The following is a 14,939-nucleotide window of genomic DNA, read 5'->3' on the forward strand; positions in this document are numbered from 1 at the left end:
CCAAAAAATAAATAAATAAATATAAATAAATAAATGACAATAAATACATTTGAAATACATTTTTATTGATAGTGTAGATGTGCAGGGGGTCTCTGGAGCTGAATCGCGTTGGTTTTAGGTCTGGGGACCCCGTGCCCCCCGAGATACAGGCCCCTTTAGGGGGTGCCGGTATCCCTCTGCGTTTAAAGGCCCCGATCACGTGACCGCGGCCTGTAAACCAAGCAGAGCAGAGGGATACCGGCACCCCCTAAAGGGGCCTGTATCTCGGGGGGGGGGGCACGGGGTCCCCAGACCTGAAACCTGTGCGCTTCTGCTCTGGAGACCCTCTGCACATGTACAGTATCAATAAAACACATACAATATACAGTATTAATAAACACTCGTTCTTTACCTTAGCGTCTATGCGCTATGGTAAAGAAGCATCATTTGTGTATTTTAATAATATTGTACAGTGAGCAGGGGGTTCCCTGAGCCAGAAATTAATGCTCATGGACCCCCCCTGCTCCTGATCAATATTATTAAAAATACAGAAAATGCTGCGTCATTACCATAGCGGATAGCCGCTAAGGCAATGAAGGGGTTAAGGCATAATAAACAATTAATACATTCAATACATATTTTTCACGTCTGTGTTAAAACTCCCTGCCTTCTCTCTAATCTATGTAAAACTCCCTCCCCCTATTCTCGCTTTTAAAACGCCCTGCCTTCTCTCTAATCTATGTAAAACCCCCTCCCCCTATCCCCCTATTGTGTGTGTGCGTTAAGCTTCACTGCAATCTATGTAAAAAAACCTCCCCCTATTGTGTGTGTGTGTTAAATCTGCCTGGCCTGTGTTTCTGAGTGCTGAGTGCTCTGCGTTAAAGGCCCCGATCACGTGATCGCGGCCTGTAAACCAAGCAGAGCAGAGGGATACCGACACCCCCTAAAGGGGCCTGTATCTCGGGGGGCACGGGATCCCCAGACCTGAAACCTGTGCGCTTCAGCTCTGGAAACCCCCTGCACATCTACATTGTGAATAAAACACACACATCATTAAAGAATCATTCTTTAGCTTAGCGGCTATGCGCTATGGTAAAGAAGCAGCATTTCTGTATTTTTAATAATATTGTACAGTGAGCAGGGGGTTCCCTGAGACAGAAATCTAATCTCAGGGGACCCCCTGCTCCTGCACAATATTATTAAAAGTTCAGAAATGATGCTTCATTAGCATAGCGTATAGCCGCTAAGGTAATGAAGGGGTTAAGGCATAATAACCAATAAATACATTCAATACACTACCCACTACCCATGGCAACCTCCGCTGCTGTACAGTAAAACAGAGAAAAAAATTAACACTTTCAAAGTAATGTCCCCTAACCCCTTAATCACCATAGCGGTTATTAACCGCTACAGTCATGAAGGGGTTAACCCACCCTCACCCACCACTTGGGACGCCTACTGTACATACCCTCCCACTCTAACCCCCCACCCCATGAGGCCTAACCACCCTCAACCCTCACCCACTAACTACCCACAAGGGAGGCCTACCCACATACCGTTGGGGAACCCCCCACCCCCCACCCCCAGTCCCCGCAATAAAAACAATGCACAGCCCCACAATAAACAGCATTCTATTTATTAAATACATTACCCACCCCCTGTGCCCCCCCCCCATAAATACAAGATTTATTCTTTTACATTCAGGGTCCATAACGCAGCCCCACGCTAGTCCCCGGTGGGCTGGCAGGGCACCTGGACAGACCTACAGTTTACCAGCAGCATTCCACAGGTTCTGGAGGCCTGCTGGTGGATCCTGCCAGCACCATAGCCCTCAGGTGGTCTTGGGTCACTGTGGAACACAATTGGGTCCCCACGGTAGGCCCAAGGATGTCTGGGAGCCCCGGGTCAAACCCACAGGTGTCTGCGGGGCCTCGGGTGGTTCCCATGGGGGTCTGGGGAACTCACAGGTGCTCACTACGGGTCCGCGGTGCCCCCACAGATGTGGGACCACACATCATCATCCCCGCACCTACGGGTCGGAGGTGCCCCCACAGAAGTGGGACCACACATCGTCATGCCCGCAGACTACGGGTCCGCGGTGCCCCCACAGAAGTGGGACCACACATCATCATCCCCGCATGTGTCACCCGTGGAACCACCAGCCTGATACCCTTTAGGATACCCAAGGATTCCCCGCGGGTGGTCTCCAGAGGTCCCACGCAAAACCACGGAATTAACCCTGAATGTAAAAAAAATAAACCTGGCCTATACATTCAATACATACACCCTCCCCCCCCCAACACCTACAGTACAATAATGTGCAAAATAACTATTATCCAGATATGGATAATAGATTAATTGCCCATTATTAAAAACATTAACTAGCATATACAAATAAATAAAGTACTACTGACCTCATCAATACGAAGTGTCCGACGCCAGCGCCTTCCTTCTCTTGCCCACACAAAACATAGCCAAAACCAAGCCAATACATTGCAATTACATTCAGATATCAATTAACCCCTTAAACACCTTATCGGATAATAACCGCAAAGGTAATTAAGGGGTTAAGCCACACAGGCACGATACCCACCCTTCACCCATGAATTTGTACTGTGGCTTCATCATGCAACTATATATATATACTGTATATATATATATATATATAGAGAGACAGAGAGAAAGAGAGAGAGAGAGATATATATACAGTATATATATATATATATATATATATATATATATATATATATATATATATATATATATATATATATATATATATATATATATATACACACACGTTATATACACACCCATGATAAACCAATATACAGTACAAATAAATGTAGAAGGGTTATCAAAAGCATACTGCCCTACAACCAAACACTTCTCCATACAGACACTACATTAAAATCAATTTCCTTTAAAAATCCTAACTGATCTCACAATCTACTGTACTGTATATGATCACAAACCAATGAAAAAACTCACATTCCAATATGCATAAAATCTATGCACCATATACATTCTGCAAATTAATCAAACGTAAACAAAAATCAATTAGCAATCATTATTTACATCCCTAAACATTTCACACTCAATCACGAACAATGAAACCATTAACAGATTCACGCCTAGAGCAGAACAATTAAGCCTTTGAAAAAATATAAGTACCGACAAAAATACAACCTTTACAACCAAGGCTATCTACAGTATCCCTGACCTTCCTCAAACACACAATACAATACCAAGGAATACATCTATCTAATTTTAAAATACTTTAAACTCACAAAATAATTAAAAACACATCTAATCCAGCTTTTAAAACATCATCATTTCTTACCCTGAATGTATACTGTACAGTATATCTCTCTAGACATATATATTGTACATACATACTGTACATACATACAGTGGCAAGAAATGATATACCACAAAAAAAAAAATACACATGTTAAAAAACCTTTTGAAAAAATTAACAAGTTAAATAAAATACATTTCTTTACTGTAGTTCACTTACCATTACTTGCCCCCACCGACTCCCGTTGCGCAGCTTACTCACGAACCAATCCACGATCAGGAACCCATAAAATAATAAACCATTCAAAATAATAAACATTAATCTAAAAATCCAAATCAATCCACGGGTCTTCTACTTGTAATCCATCTTCATCTGTATTCTTCTTTCTTCTATCTCCTTCCGGGCGGGGCAGGGCGTGGTCTTCTTTCCATCATCGGCCACGCCCTTGTCTTTTTTCTTCTCCGGAGGTCCTTCCTCCGCGGCGTCTGGCTGCAAAATGAGACGACATAGGCTTTTAAAGGCCTATGACGTCACATTTTGCGTCATGGTTCCCACGGTCCTGATTGGACCGTGAAAACCATGTGTTTTGGCCGATAAAAAAAAATGATGACGTCACTTAAAGGGAATGAAAGCACAGCCAATCAGAATGGCTTTGCTTCAATTGCCTTTAAGATGACGTCATGAAAAGGCACATGGCTGCCCTCACATGGTATAGTAGCCAATCAGAGCGTGGGAACTTTATCCCTACTCTGATTGGCTCTGGTATACCATGTGTCAGGGGCTTGGGGGAGAAAGGATGTGACGTCAATAAGGATAAAGTTCCCACGCTCTGATTGGCTACCGTACCACGTGACAGGTTTTCATTGACGTCACATCCTTTTGATCCTGGATTGATTTGGATTTTTAGTTTAATGTTTATTATTTTGAATGGTTTATTATTTTATGGGTTCCTGATCGTGGATTGGTTCATGAGTAAGCTGTGCAACGGGAATCGGTGGGGGCAAGTAATGGTAAGTGAACTACAGTAAAGAAATGTATTTTATTTAACTTGTTAATTTTTTCAAAAGGTTTTTTAACATGTGTATTTTTTTTTTTTGTGGTATATCATTTCTTGCCACTGTATGTATGTACAGTATGTACAATATATATGTCTAGAGAGATATACTGTACAGTATACATTCAGGGTAAGAAATGATGATGTTTTAAAAGCTGGATTAGATGTGTTTTTAATTATTTTGTGAGTTTAAAGTATTTTAAAATTAGATAGATGTATTCCTTGGTATTGTATTGTGTGTTTGAGGAAGGTCAGGGATAGATAGCCTTGGTTGTAAAGGTTGTATTTTTGTCGGTACTTATATTTTTTCAAAGGCTTAATTGTTCTGCTCTAGGCGTGAATCTGTTAATGGTTTCATTGTTCGTGATTGAGTGTGAAATGTTTAGGGATGTAAATAATGATTGCTAATTGATTTTTGTTTACGTTTGATTAATTTGCAGAATGTATATGGTGCATAGATTTTATGCATATTGGAATGTGAGTTTTTTCATTGGTTTGTGATCATATACAGTACAGTAGATTGTGAGATCAGTTAGGATTTTTAAAGGAAATTGATTTTAATGTAGTGTCTGTATGGAGAAGTGTTTGGTTGTAGGGCAGTATGCTTTTGATAAACCTTCTACATTTATTTGTACTGTATATTGGTTTATCATGGGTGTGTATATAACGTGTGTGTATATATATATATATATATATATATATATATATATATATATATATATATATATATATATATATATATATATATAAATATATACTATATATATATATATATATATATATACTGTATATATATCTCTCTCTCTCTCTTTCTCTCTGTCTCTCTGTATATATATATACAGTATATATATATAGTTGCATGATGAAGCCACAGTACAAATTCATGGGTGAAGGGTGGGTATCGGGCCTGTGTGGCTTAACCCCTTAATTACCTTTGCGGTTATTATCCGATAAGGTGTTTAAGGGGTTAATTGATATCTGAATGTAATTGCAATGTATTGGCTTTGTTTTGGCTATGTTTTGTGTGGGCAAGAGAAGGAAGGCGCTGGCGTCGGACACTCCGTATTGATGAGGTCAGTAGTACTTTATTTATTTGTATATGCTAGTTAATGTTTTTAATAATGGGCAATTAATCTATTATCCATATCTGGATAATAGTTATTTTGCACATTATTGTACTGTAGGTGTTGGGGGGGAGGGTGTATGTATTGAATGTATAGGCCAGGTTTATTTTTTTTACATTGAGGGTTACTTCCGTGGTTTTGCGTGGGACCTCTGGAAACCACCTGCGGGGAATCCTAAAGGGTAGCAGGCTGGTGGTTCCACGGGTGACACATGCGGGCATGACGATGTGTGGTCCCACTTCTGTGGGGGCACCTCCGACCCGTAGTCTGCGTGTATGACGATGTGTGGTCCCACTTCTGTGGGGGCACCTCCGACCCGTAGGTGAGGGGATGATGATGTGTGGTCCCACTTCTGTGGGGGCACCGCGGACCCGTAGTGAGCACCCGTGAGTTCCCCAGACCCTCATGGGAACCACCCAAGGCCCCGCAGACACCTGTGGGTTTGACCCGGGGCTCCCAGACATCCTTGGGCCTACCGTGGGGACCCAATTGTGTTCCACAGTGACCCAAGGAGACCACCTGAGGGCTATGGTGCTGGCAGGATCCACCAGCAGGCCTCCAGAACCTGTGGAATGCTGCTGGTAAACTGTAGGTCTGTCCAGGTGCCCTGCCAGCCCACCGGGGACTAGCGTTAGGCCTCACGGGGTGGGGGGTTAGAGTGGGAGGGTATGTACAGTAGGCGTCCCGAGTGGTGGGTGAGGGTGGGTTAACCCCTTCATGACTGTAGCGGTTAATAACCGCTATGGTGATTAAGGTGTTAGGGGACATTACTTTGAAAGTGTTCATTTTTTTCTCTGTTTTACTGTACAGCAGCGGAGGTTGCCATGGTTAGTGGGTAGTGTATTGAATGTATTTATTGGTTATTATGCCTTAACCCCTTCATTACCTTAGCGGCTATACGCTATGCTAATGAAGCATCATTTCTGAACTTTTAATAATATTGTGCAGGAGCAGGGGGTCCCCTGAGATTAGATTTCTGTCTCAGGGAACCCCCTGCTCACTGTACAATATTATTAAAAATACAGAAATGCTGCTTCTTTACCATAGCGCATAGCCGCTAAGCTAAAGAATGATTCTTTAATGATGTATGTGTTTTATTCACAGTGTAGATGTGTAGAGGGTCTCCAGAGCAGAAGCGCACAGGTTTCAGGTCTGGGGACCCCGTGCCCCCCGAGATACAGGCCCCTTTAGGGGGTGCCGGTATCCCTCTGCTCTGCTTGGTTTAACAGGCCGCGGTCACGTGATCGGGGCCTTTTAACGCAGAGGGATACCGGCACCCCCTAAAGGGGCCTGTATCTCGGGGGGCAGGAGGTCCCCCGACCTGAAACCAGTGCGGTTCAGCTCCCGAGACCCCCTGCACATCTACACTATAAATAAAAATGTATTTCAAATGTATTTATTTGTATTTATTTATTTATTTATTGCGGGGATGCTGTGTGTGATTATTTTTTATTGTGTGTAGCGGGGGTGGGTGACGGGGTTTATAAATGTGAGTTTATAAATAAAATAAAGAATATTATTTCTAGGGGCCTTAGAACAGAAGTTCCCACGCCAATTGTGCGCTCATTGCTCTTTTGTTACAATGTTGCTGGTCTTGCGGGTTTGCAGTCTGGCAGCAAAAAGCAGTTTGTAGTACTGAGTGTGAGATAAATTAAGCAGTTCTTTTATTGCTGAAGTCGCCACAATAAACTTTTATTTACAAATACAGTACAAAAACCGTGCAACACACAACAACATACAGTATCCTTTGTTTAAGTACAGCAGGTACTATAGGGTAAAACATGTACTGTACAGTACAGCACAATATTACAGTATGGTCTCACTGAAAGTCCTCCCCATTTTCCATCCATGGCCGATTCCTTGCATGGTGCAAAACGCCATTAATGCAGTCTCTAACGCCTCTCATTACAGGATCTGTAACAGGGTAATAGCGCTGCATTTCTTCCACAATCTTTTTCCTTAAATTAGAAGGAAGGGCCTTTTTTTGGCGATTCCCATCATAGTTCACTTTGAACACCCACTCGCAGTACAATGTGTAGGGAACATGGTGTTTAAATATGATCAAGGCATACTTGTGTGGTATACCAGCACTCCTCACCCTATACTTCTCCCTCAGCGCCGGTGGCAGATCGCACAGGGAGATGTCGGGCTCTGTTTGTATGCGAGCGGGTGTAGGAGGTCTTTTGGGAGCGGGTGTACTTGAGGCGATGGGCAATGGTAGGGTGTCTGGGAGGAAGCTTTCCTCCGGTAGTGGTCGCCGGGTTGTCTCCTGGCGTGGTCTTGACGGGGTTGTCATGTCCTCCTCAATGCATAGTACACTGCATCTTCTGGTGGAGAGGGTGTGCTTGGTGATGGAAGGGGGTCGAAGGTACCATGCATCACATCCATGTCACCCCCCTGCTCCAGCGTCGGGGAAACAGGGGCATTAACACCGAGCAAATAATGTATGCCCGCTATGTCTGCCTCTATCTTGTCCATCCGTTGATCCATCTGTTGCTCCATATGTAGCATCCGTTGATCCAGCCGTTGCTCCATTTGTAGCATCCGTTGCTCCATATGTAGCACCGACTCCAGAAGCAGATCTAGCTTTGCCAGCACACTAGAATTCCCGGGGAGATCCACACTTAGCCCATTCAGGATCCGGTCTAACGAGCTGCTTGTGCATGGCATCTGGAGATCTGGGGGGATGGGTGTTCTCTGGAGAGAAGCGGCATCGATGGAGAGTGGAAGAGGTGACCTGGGGATGCCCGGTACAGGAGAAGCTGCAGCGTCGTCGAAGAGGGATGGAGAAGGTGACCGCTGGATTTCCGGGAGAGAAGCAGAGTCGTCCAAGAGCAAAGGAGACAGTGACCCGTGGATTTCAGAGGCAGCAGCATCTTCAGATGGAACCGGAGAAGATGGGGGTGGAGAAGCCGGGCTGAAGATTTCCGGGACAGCTACAGCAGAGTCGTCGAAGCTTATGGGAGCAAGTGGTCTGCGGATTCGGTGAGTTGGCTGCCATTCGTCTTGCGTACCGAGCACAGTACCGTATTTCTTCTTCACATAATAAGGCTGACGTGTTTTAAAACCCTTAGCCTTTGGGGTCAGCAGAAGGTTTTCTTTGTTGGCCTTAGCCTGTCGCTTTGCCTTTGGCTTGGAAACGGTAACTGCCTTTCTCTTTTTCAGTGTGGCAGGCACAGCAGAGGTGAGATGGTTCTTTCGTCCATAGAACCGGGGATGCTCCATGTAAGCGGGAGGCACAATGCAGTATCTGGACAATGGCTCAGATAAAGATCAGCAAGTGGTGGGCTATGCAACGTGTACAACCTTTTATGCATGGCGGCCAGGTACAGGTGTTGAAAGTGGGTGGTCTGTAATGTGAGTCATTAACATATAAATACACCATCCATTTTGTGGATTCACTGCACATTGAATACACATCGACTAAACATCGAATACACATTCTTGTGTTTGTATTTCTTTCTACAGTACTCGCAGCAATGCCTGTTAAGAAGATTTCAAAGGATCTCAGCATGAGAATGAAGGAGATGTACACGAGCGGAAAACGAATTGCAGATATCCAGCGCTGGTTAACTGCTTCTGGCCTCGTTGTGCCATCAAGCACCGTGTGCTATCATGCACAAGGAAAAAACAGAGACCGCAAAAAGGCACCAAAGATAACAAATGCGTAAGTATACTGTATTTATAAAACTTAACCAAAAAAAATATAGAAAACTGTAGTGTACATCTACAGTATACCGTATTTATATAGTATATTTATATTACAACAGTATATACTGTAGTGTACTGTATGTGTGGTCAATTTATATTTTTTGTGCAGCAGTATACACTTTTGGTATATTGCAATTCATCTTACAACGGAATATACAGTATATGATGTGTATTTATTATGATATAACAACAGTATACCGTATTTATATAGTATATTTATTATATTACAACAGTATATAGTGTATGTGTGGTCAATTTATATTTTTTGTGCAGCAGTATACACTTTTGGTATATTGCAATTCATCTTACAACGGAATATACAGTATATGATGTGTATTTATTATGATATAACAACAGTAAACCGTATTTATATAGTATATTTATTATATTACAACAGTATATAGTGTATGTGTGGTCAATTTATATTTTTTGTGCAGCAGTATACACTTTTGGTATATTGCAATTCATCTTACAACGGAATATACAGTATATGATGTGTATTTATTATGATATAACAACAGTATACCGTATTTATATAGTATATTTATTATATTACAACAGTATATAGTGTATGTGTGGTCAATTTATATTTTTTGTGCAGCAGTATACACTTTTGGTATATTGCAATTCATCTTACAACGGAATATACAGTATATGATGTGTATTTATTATGATATAACAACAGTATATTTATATAGTATATTTATATTACAACAGTACTGTATACTGTATATTTTGTCTATTTATATTTATAGTACAGCAGTATACATTTTTTGTATATTTATATTTACTGTATATTACAACATTACATGTACAGTATACAGTATACATTTTATATTGCTGCATATTAATAACACAATATAATTTCTTTACATTGTAGGGAGACTACTCTTCTGGTGGACAGAATAAGTGAGGAGAATGATGAGAGGAGCGCATTAAGGGTTAAAAACACTCTTCAGGAAAACCACAATCTGACTGTATCCGAGAGCAGCATAAAGAAGATGAGACGCAGAATTGGATGGAAATATGGACGTGTGAGGTTAGTACTGGACAGTACAGGAGGTACTGTAAAGTAAAAGTGTTGTTTTGCAAACTGTACTGCGCTGTGACGCTAACATTTTTTATTCATTGTCATTACAGAGCGTACCCCATGATACGGGACGCAAACAAAATCAAAAGAGTGCTCCAGGCCCAGGCATGGATCGACAGCGGTGAGACTTTCCAGGATTGCATCTTCACTGATGAGTCTACTGTGTCGCTGGAGAGATTTGCAAGATTTCCGTTCCACAAAAAAGGCCGCATAACTTTGAAGCCGCGGCCAAAACACCCTGTGAAGCTGCATGTGTGGGGTGCCATCTCTAGGCGTGGACCGGGATGCATTGTCGTCTTTGAAGGTACAATTTCTCAAATATAATGCCGCCTAATGCACTGTACTTGACTAGTGTTGCCTTACCGTATGCACTGTACTGTACTATTGAGCACTTTTCTTTTCTTGCTATAGGAATCATGAATAAAGATTTCTTCCAAGACAACATTGTGCCCGTGATAGTGCGATACATCACACAAGACTTTCCCAATGGTCATCGCTTTTACCAGGACAATGATCCCAAGCACACCGCGTCGACGGCGCATATCCTTGAGCGCGGCATCAACTGGGTGAAGACGCCAGCGGAGTAAGTGCAGTAGACCGTGTCCCATTTATGTTCCCCACTGTTTTTACTGTGTACTGTATCTCTTAAACTAATTGTCCTTTCTTTCCAATCACAGATCGCCAGACTTCAATCCGATCGAAATGGTCTGGCATCAGCTGAAGGACCACATCCGTAAAGTGGCGAAACCCTCCAAGAAGGACGAGTTGTATAAAGCCATAATGAGTTTTTGGAACGATGTACTCACCGTGGAACGATGCAATAAATATATAGACCATATTGCCACTGTGTTGCCCATTGTCATCGCGCGCAATGGGCAAGCATCAGGAAAGTAGTACAGTGCTGTAGTATTGTACAGTAAGTACAGTATGATACAGGTAAGTATGGCACAGATTTTTTCTTTCCCAATAGTCAGAGTATACAGTAGTTCCAGTATACAGTTCAGTAGACTAGTTTGACAGTACTACAGTAACTGCCTACTAACTGCTCCATTTTTTTCTTTCCAGAGAAAGCTGCACCAGCCACCTACTGTACAGTAGTTCTACCATAATACAGTACGCACATACAGTACAGTACAGTAACTGAACAAAGTTTTTGTTTTCTTGTCGTTCCAGGAAAAAGGGTGCCCAAGGGGAAGGGGGGCCTTGTGTTCTGTCAAATCTGCTTGTGCAGTCAAATGTACAGTATATAAACAGCAGTAATGATGTACACAAAACCTCTCCTCTCTCAATGAACTACTGTACCGCAGACACAATGAGGATACTGTTACAGTATGAAGGGAAAAAGAACAGGATGGGTTATTTAACATTACAGTATACTGTGCTATATTTATACTGTATATTTATATATACTGTATTTTTATTCTAAAGGTATTCGAGAATGTACTGTACTGTATGAGGACCTGGTGACTTTCAACCCTCTCAGACCCACAGAACGGATTATTTCACATTACTGTATATTTATCCTGTATATTTTCAGTAATTTAGAAGCAGTGGCTGTTCTGAACAGAACAGTTACTGTAAGCAAACGGATGCACATCAGATTTACATTTCAAATTCGAGAGGGGATTTTTCCAAAGCAGGCAGGCCTCCCTCTAAGGAAGGTGGATGGTGGGATGATACAGTACTCTGGCTGGCCTCCTGCTGAATCTTGTTACCGTAGCCAGCCCAGGGCCAGATTAACAAAACAATGGCTTGGATTGGATTAGCCAGACGATTGATGCTTGGCCAGGGAGGGATTAAAAACTCTAAGGGAGGGGGTGGGTTGGTGTAGCTGTAGGATTGTACTGTGTCAGTATTTCCAACGGCAGGTCACCCTAATAATTGCATGAATAAACCCCCAAAGACAAGGCCCAAATATAGTACAGTATACTGTATACTGCATATACAGTACAGAGCTGTATACTGTATTATAAATAAATAATCATACAGTACTGTACAGTATGTATTATTGTGTGTTGAGGTTTTGAATTGCTGTTAACTTGAAATGTTTCACCATTGTATTGTACTGTATTTGTAAATAAAAGTTTTTTGTGGCGACTTCAGCAATAAAATAACTGGTTAATTTATCTCACATAAAGTACGTGAATACGACCGCAATCACCATTGTAAATGGGTGCATAGGATGGAACGACAGGTGCTAAAGGGGTATAAATATGATATTTATCAGTGTTGATCAAAGAGAGTTGATCAGAAGAATTCCCCTTATAAAGTATACAGCACTCTATTGTCATTCATACAGTATACTGTAGTAAAGGGTAGACAACACATGGTCTTGCAGTATACTGTATTACTACAAATCTGTCAGGTTGACCAGAATCACTGAGGATATCGGAAAATAATAAAATTTTATTAATTCTACATAGAATTAATAAAATTGAATTATTTTCCGATATCCGCAGTGATTCTGGTCAATTCTACGTAGGTGTATTAGTATTACACATAGTCACGCTGGGGCCTGAGCTGCGTTACTGACGGGAGGAGCTGGGTGTATTAGTGTGTTGAGGTTTTGAATTGCTGTTAACTTGAAATGTTTCACCATTGTATTGTATTGTATTTGTAAATAAAAGTTTTTTGTGGCGACTTCAGCAATAAAAGAACTGGTTAATTTATCTCACATAAAGTACGTGAATACGACCGCAATCACCATTGTACAGTAAATGGGTGCATAGGATGGAACGACAAGTGCTAAAGGGGTATAAATATGATACTGTATTTATCAGTATTGATCAAAGAGAGTTGATCAGAAGGATTCCCCTTATAAAGTATACAGTACAGCACTCTATTGTCATTCATACAGTACTGTATACTGTAGTAAAGGGTAGACAAAACATGGTCTTGCAGTATACTGTATTACTAAAAATCTGTCAGGTTGACCAGAATCACTGCGGATATCGGAAAATAATACAATTTTATTAATTCTACGTAGAATTAGACTGAGAGCAGAGAGGAGCTAGATAAAGCAGGAAGGTCCAATTAGGAACGGAGGCGGGACAGGAAGAGCTAACGGGAGACACTGCAGATTTGTGCAGGCATAACAGGCCAGGTGAGTCTTGTTGGTAACCTGAGTATGCCGTGCAGTGTGCAGGGGCGGAGCCTGAGGTCCGGGGGACGGGAAGAAGAGTGTGCAGACTGAGCGTGCTCCGTAACTCGTGTGCGCATGTGTACCGAGCAAGTGGATGGTGTAGGTGTGCGTGCAGGTGTACGTGCAGGGGGGCGTGCAGGGGGGCGTGGGCGCCCCAGGCACTGAGCAGAGGAATCGCCGAGGGGAGTGATCCCGCGACGGCGGCAGGGGCGAGGAGCCGTGGAGGCCGGTAAGGCAGGTTTGTTTTGTGTGTCCAGGGACTCCCTGCGGGAAGGGGGTGATTTGTGGGTAGAGCGTGGAGAACGCCGATTCCTGACAGTTCTGTCTCTGAATTTAATATCAAAGTACAAAGCACATTTGTTCTTAAAGAGAATCAATCTGTTTCACAAAAGAGTCCTTAAAGTTTACATTTGATTAATTTCTTAATTTTCTGTAAACTTCAGGAAGTTACAGTACAATTATTAGAGTACATTAATGACCATTTTTCAGTAAAATTCAAGCTAAGTTGTTTATTTCTTCAACAGGTATAGAAAACCCTGCTTAGCTTTTGTGAATGATAACAATAAAACATTACAAATGCTTTTTCATAACAAAAAGCTATTTGTGCTGAAGTGTGATAAGCAGTTGAACTATAACATTGATTATTCCCATTATATTTAAACAATATAGTTTTGGCAGACTGTAAAGAATGTACACATCTCAATACATGCAGTACTTAGCACAGTCCTTAAGAAGAATTCAAAAATTATCTGTAATTATAAAGTGGAAGATTTCCCTCACTCTCACACTAAAGTGCTCATTATCCTTTGTCACCTTAAGTTATTTCTGTAGGGGTAAGCCGTTTCTCCTCTATTTTATGTTGTGCAAAGTATTGTACACAAATGACCTCTTAGCACTATGTTGCAGCATAGAGATACTTATCAATAGAAGACAATGCATTTATTGAAATGGAGTTCTTTATTAAATGTTTTACAGCCAGCAGCACCATAAAATGTATAACTTGGAAAATGTTTGAAGAATTCAGAGTGTTTTCTTCTTTAGTGTTCCTCATATTCCAGTAAGTAAAGATTGCTTTGCCAAGCAGATACAAACAAAGTGCAGTGCAGTGCAGTTTATAATAACACGTTACCACTGAAAAAGTCAACGTAGTCAGCAGGATTTGAACCTGCACGGGGAAACCCCAATAGATTTCAAGTCCATCGCCTTAACCACTCGGCCATGACTACATAGCTGGTAGTACTGAATACAGTCACACAGATAGCTCTTGAGCGGATATGGGTAACACTCACTAATGAATGATGACCAATATGAATTAAATAACCATGAGAACATTTTCATAAAGAGAAATACATGACTTGTTTGTACACATTGTTTAAACAACATTATCTTTATAAAATGTTGCTTCTATTGGGTTTTTGAACAATGACGAGAAATACTTTTTGTTAACCACAATCAATGTACAGTATGAAACAGATCTCAGGCAGAAAAAAAGAAAAGGGGTTAAAAGGAGTAATGGGAAAATGATCTAACTTGGATGT

At 41.6% G+C, this 14,939-nt stretch overlaps 1 non-coding gene across 1 annotated transcript; it reads right to left on the reverse strand.

The window, feature by feature from the left end:
• Positions 1 to 14,545: 14,545 nt before the first annotated feature.
• On the reverse strand, positions 14,546 to 14,627 carry TRNAS-UGA (transfer RNA serine (anticodon UGA)). The gene has a single exon. It is a non-coding gene; the product is annotated as a tRNA-Ser (tRNA).
• Positions 14,628 to 14,939: the final 312 nt, after the last annotated feature.

The sequence above is a fragment of the Ascaphus truei genome, assembly GCF_040206685.1.
Source record: "Ascaphus truei isolate aAscTru1 chromosome 12 unlocalized genomic scaffold, aAscTru1.hap1 SUPER_12_unloc_4, whole genome shotgun sequence".
NCBI lineage: Eukaryota > Metazoa > Chordata > Amphibia > Anura > Ascaphidae > Ascaphus > Ascaphus truei.